At 44.1% G+C, this 6032-nt stretch overlaps 1 pseudogene; it reads right to left on the bottom strand.

The window, feature by feature from the left end:
- Positions 1–3061: 3061 nt before the first annotated feature.
- LOC101712608 (transcription intermediary factor 1-beta pseudogene) lies at positions 3062–5065 on the bottom strand (annotated as a pseudogene).
- Positions 5066–6032: the final 967 nt, after the last annotated feature.

Genomic DNA, 6032 nt, shown 5'->3' on the forward strand with positions numbered 1-6032 from the left:
GAATCCCAAAGCATCAATCCTGTTGTTTCTATAATGTTTCCTGGTTGTCTATATTTTTCTGATTCTAAAGTCTATACATACTGATTGTGGGAAATGCACAGATGTTTTGTTCTCATTCTTCCTCCTCCTCACTTCTTCCTTAGCTCACTCAAAATTTTTCTAAAATTTATTCTTTTTACAAGAGGAGGAAAGCAACTTTTTGTCATCCATTTACTCTGTGAGTGACTTATGTTGGATTCACCCAAAATAAATAAAAATCAAATAGTTTGTGTCTATGTGAGGTCTGCATATACTGGGGACCTTTGCAGTGTAAAGGATGAATGTGCAGGCTCTGGACTGGATTCACACATTGCACATTCTAGCACAGGCTCTGGATGTTAGCTTAGGTCATATATCGGCTTCATCATTGAACAAACCATGAGTTCCTGGGCAGTTGTCGCTAACCCTAACCCTAAGTATATTTTTGTTTTTTCTCTAAGAGGAGATAAAAGTAGCCAGTGTTCATCCTCCTGTATCTGTACGGATACATTAAAATATGGCCTTGGCCTCTTTCTACAGAGGGTCAAAGCACCAAATGCCTATTCTAGTATTATTTCTAGTTTTCACAAACTTGTATGTGACCAAGGACTATGTGTTATCTAGGTTATCATCATACCTAATTAGCATAACTAGAACAAGTATTGTCATTTTGGAAATAAAAAATCTTACCTTCCATTGTCTTCAAATAAAATCATAGATTTAATATCATGCATGTGCACTGTAGTGACCACAAAACCCCAACAGCTGTCATTACTGAGAAATTAGGACATTATTGTTCTTTCAGTGTGTCAAACTTCTGTCATTGGTCTGCTGATACTTTAAAATGTTCCAGTTGTAATAAAAATGAGACTTCAGATTTATATGTATATCCCAGAAATTCATTGTGTTGGTGATAGCCTTAGTCTAAGTCAAATACTCAAATATTTATCCTTTCAGACTTTAGCCAAAATGTATATTCAGAACACCTTTGAATTTAACCCCTTGCATAGACTCCACAGATGAGTTGGTGAGTCACCCTTCTCTCTACAAGTAACCTCCTCTGTGATCGTTACAGTCTTCTGCTATGTTATGGGGTTTGCCTTCTAGGTTTAATTTCCCCAAAGGGAGGAAATTTTATGGAAGCCCTTGCTAGGGATGGGGATATTCATATAGCTTCCAAGGTAGACCAGACCTTTTATTCTTTTTCTTTGATACTGGGGATCAGACTCAGGTCCTTGCGCTTGCGAGGCAAGCGACAGAAACACTGAGCTAAATCCCTGGCCCACCTTTTATTCTTTTTAAAAAGTTTTTTTTATGTTTGTTTGTACATGTGTATTGTACATAATTGTCTCATTTACTTTCTTTGTTGCTGAGACAAAAAACCTAATACTCACAAGTTAAAGCAAGAGAGGTTTATTTTGGCTCGGTTTGTAGGTTTCAGTCCATAGTTGGCTCATTCCAAGGCTGGGTGGCATGGCAGAGAAGAGACACCCATAGCAGGGCAGGCAGGAAGCAGAGTGGGGTCAAGGGAGTAGGAAGGATATATACCCTTCAGGCCACACCCCCAGTGACCCATGTCTTTCCACCAAGCTTTACCGCCTAACATCACACTCAACTAGAAGTGATGAGTTTCACACACTCGTAGTCCAGACACCTCTCAAAAACCCCACCTGTGAGTGCATGAGGCTTTGGGGGGGACATCTACATATTAACCCTAACAATGGTGATTACATTTATCATGGAGAGTATATACATAATACATCTTTTTTTTGGTACTGGGGATCGAACTCGGGACCTTGGCACTTTTGAGGGAGGCAGCACCCTGAGCTAAATCCCTGGCTCTTAATACGTCTTAATTCTTTTTACTTCCTGTCTTAGTTACTTTTCTTATTGCTGGGACAAAATACCTGACACCCAGAAGTTAAGAGGAAAGATTTATTTCGGCTCACAGTTTGTAGAGATTTCAATCCATAGTTGGCTGGTTCCAAGGGCTGGTGGCATGGCAGAGGGGCATCGCAGGAGAAACAGAACATGACGTGGCAAACCGAAGGCAATGAGCAGGAAGCAGTAGCAACAGTAGCAAGCCTGCCTTCTTTCTGCCTTTATATTTCATCCAGGCTACAAGCCTATTGATTGGTGCCACCTATGCCCAGGGTGAGGCTTCCATTATTCACACCCTTAATCCCAGTATCACACATTTAATCCACATTCACACACCCTTATCCAGCCACCTTTAAAACTTCCCACCTATGACCACATGAGGCTTTGGGGGTCATCCAGATACAAACAATAACACTTCCCTTTGCCCTCCCTACCCACACCTTCCATCTAGACTTTCCAATTTAATTTTGGTCCTTCAATTATTTATTACTATTACTTTGGGTTTCTCATATTAGAGAAACCATGCAATTTTTATGGTTGTGTGTCATTTTATTTCACCATTAAGGTTGCAAGATGGTACCATTTTCCTATAAAAGACTCAAAGTTATCCTTTATGGCTGAATAGTACTCCATTGTGTGTGTATGGCACATTTCCCTTATCCATTCATCTGTTGATGGAGATGTAGGCTGCTTCCAAGATTTAGCTATTATGAGTTGTGTGCTGAAAACATGGGTAATGCATACATCACTGTAATATGATGTCTTTAACTCTGTGGGGAAGATACCTAGAAGGGAAATAGCTGAGTCAAATGGAATTTCTGTTTTAATCTTTTGTCAGGTATTTTCATGCTGATTTTGTAGTGGTTGTACCAGTTACAATACATTTCCACCAATGATTTAGAAAGGTGGCATTTCCCACAGCCTCATCAGCATTTGTTATTGTTCAGTTTGTTAATGATATTCTTTCAAGAGTAATATGGAATCTCAGTATTGTATTTTTTTTTAAACAGGTGAAGTTTAAAATCCACAGATGTAAAAACCATTTCATGAGGGACTGGGGGATGGGGCTACCAGGGCATGGGAGTCAGGCCATTAGGGGTTTGGGATAAGGTGATAGGACATAGATCAGGGCTGGACCAAGCTGGCCTTTGGGACTTCAGCTTCAGGGACCATCACCAGGGCCACCAGACAGCTCCTGTAAAGATAGAACAGCACTGAACAAGCAGTGGTGGGGGCTCCACCATCACAGTGGAGAACTTGGTGTTACTGAAGGTCTCATTCATGCATGTCTGGAGGCACTGCAGGCTGATGGTGGACTGTCTATCTGCCTTGTCCTCAGTCATCTAATTGAACTGCTTGAACATGTAGTCTACATCCTGGGCAAACTCCTGGGGGAAGGTGTAAGGGATGACAGCTTTCCCGGAGGCGGGCACAGATCAGGGTCAGGTCCAGGTAGACCATGGAGAAAGTAGAGTCAGTAGCCAGCTGGTGTTGGGGGCTGTGGGTTTATGGCAGAATGGGCCAGGAGGACACATTCACATTTCTGCAGATTGGTTGGTGAGAGCATGGCCACCATGCCAGAGTTGTCAACACCATCTATGCTAAGGCTGCTATCCTCCTTTTTCAAGTTGGGGAGCACATAGCAGAGCAAGCAGCTCCACTCCTCCCCTGGTACATCCCTCAGGGCAAGCAGATGGCAGTTCAGATGGAAGCAAAACTCACACTAGTTGCACATGACCAAGTCACCTGGCTTCTGGCAAACATGTCAGGTAATGGTTGTGTAATCCAAATTGCCTGGGCTACCACCTGGGACTGAGGTGCCCTTAGGAGCCACCACCTCCAGGCCTGAGGTATTGCTACCACTAGGAGAGGCCAGGCAGGGGCCCTCAGTGCCAGGGCTCTTGGCCAGAACCATCAGCACAGATTTGATCTCAAGGCCCTCAGCAGCAGCAGGAGGAGCTCTAATGATGGCCTGTGTCTCCTTCTCTATGGAGGAGAGAGGTGTGAGGCACCAGGTACCCTGGGTGCTTCTGGAGGGCATAGTCCCAGGCTGATCAGGAGCTATGGCAACAGCATCATTCTCAGTAACAGTGAGTGGAGTTTTCAGTGGTGCTGCCTGGAAAGACCTTGAAGATGTGGCTGGCTGGCTGGCTCACCCATGACATCTTGCCCATGAGGCCATTCACTTTGTCCTCACCAGAGCAGAACCACTTCGATGCAGGCTCTGTACTGGAGTAGGAGTCATCTTATCCAAAGCTGTAGCTCTTCTGTATCTCCCTGGGCTGGCTACTGCCAGAACCCTCCTTGCTTAGAGGCCCTGGGGCTCTTAGGGAAGCCCCAGATTGTAGGGCCTGTGGAGTTGGTACCAGGATGCTCAGCTACAATCTTGCTGAAGGCCTTGGCACTCTTGGTCCAGGCATTGAGGTTCCACTGAAACTCTTGCCATGTGGCTCCACAGGATCCACAATGACCTTGAGGGCTCAGTGTAGCTAGAAGTATATGAAATTCTTAGAAAGCAGCAAGGCTATGTTGTCACTCTCCAGAGCCCAAGAGGGAAAGTGCTCTGATGCTTCTGGATCTTTGTCAAGGCCCAGTGCTGCTGTTCCAGGTGCTCTGCTGCCCCTCATCTGCCTTCTGGGCATTGCTGACTAGCACATAGCTCGGCTCATTCAGCTCCTTCATGATCTGCAAGATGGCCATCTTGACATCCACCTGCACAAACTTCTGCACATCAGATATATGACCAGTGAAGCTGCAAACCTGCTCCGTGCCCTTCTGCAGTATGGCATGTCTGTCCCCAAGGCATTTCACCATTGAGGCCAGGACTTTGTGCTGGTTCCAGGATCTTCCAGGAACTGGTACTTGTGGTCCTTGTGGGTGTTGCAGTAGCAGTCCTGACAGATGAGGGTGTCACAGCTCTGCAGAACAGCACAAGATGTTCATGCTTGTTCACATTGCAATAGGCAGTGCATTAACCATCCCTGGACGTGGCTGGCCCAAGGGAGTACACAGTATGGTTCTTGGTGTACTTCACCCACTGGTAGGCCTCCACACTGGTCTTAAACAGTGGCTCAGAACACTCCACGAAATAGCTGGTGGCTGGCATCTTTGCAGCAGTGCAGCACTGGTTCATTTTAGCTATTACAAACTGTGCAGCTATAAACATGGTGCACATATATCACTGTGGTATGATTCTTTTAATTCTTTTGGGAAGATCTGCAGCAGAGGGATAGCTGGGTCAAATGGGACCTCTAATACTAGTTCTTTGGGGTATCTCCATACTGATTTCCACAGTGGTTGTACCAGTCTACACTCTCACCAACAGTGGAGAAGTGTTCCTTTTCCCCCAGCATTTGTTATTAGTGGATTTCATGATAGCAGCCATTCTTTCTGGGGTGAGGTGGAATCTCAGCATTGTTTTCATTTCATTTCATTTCATTTCATTTCATTTCATTATTTCATTTCATTTCACTTCATTTCATTTCATTTGGATGACCAGTGATGCTGAACATTTTTCATATGTTTATTGGCTGTTCCTACTTCTTTGAGAAATGTCTGTTCATTTCAGATGCCCATTTTTGGATTGGATCTTTAAATTTGGAAGGTCTGATTTTTAAAAATTCTTTATATATCTAGATAGTAGACTTTTGTCTAAGGAACAGCTGGTAAAAGTTTTTTCTCACATTGTAGGTTGTCTCTTCACTCTGTTGGTGGTTTCTCTTGCTGTGCAGAAGCTTTTGTACTGGGGATCAAATTCAGGACCTTGCGCTTGTGAGGCAGGCAGCGGCACCACTGAGCTAAATCCCCAGCCAGAAGCTTTTTTGTGTGGTACGGGGGATCAAACTCAGGTCCTTGTGCTTGTGAGGCAGGCGGTGGAACCACTGAGCTAAATCCCTGGCCCCAGAAGCTTTTTAATAAGCGATCCCACTTGTTGATTCTTTGTACTGGCTCATGTGCAACTGAGGTTTTGTTCATGAAATCTTTTCCTATGCCAATGTCTTCAAGAGTTCTACCTAACCTCTCTTCCAGCCAGTTTAATGTTTCTGTTTTAATATTTAGATCTTTAATCCATTTTGATTTTAGTTTAGTGTATGATGAGAGATATAAGTCTAGTTTTAATCTTTGGCAAGTTG

This window comes from Heterocephalus glaber, unplaced genomic scaffold (genome assembly GCF_053883595.1).
Source record: "Heterocephalus glaber isolate CG9 unplaced genomic scaffold, H.glaber_assembly_v1.0 deba00001444, whole genome shotgun sequence".
Lineage (NCBI taxonomy): Eukaryota > Metazoa > Chordata > Mammalia > Rodentia > Bathyergidae > Heterocephalus > Heterocephalus glaber.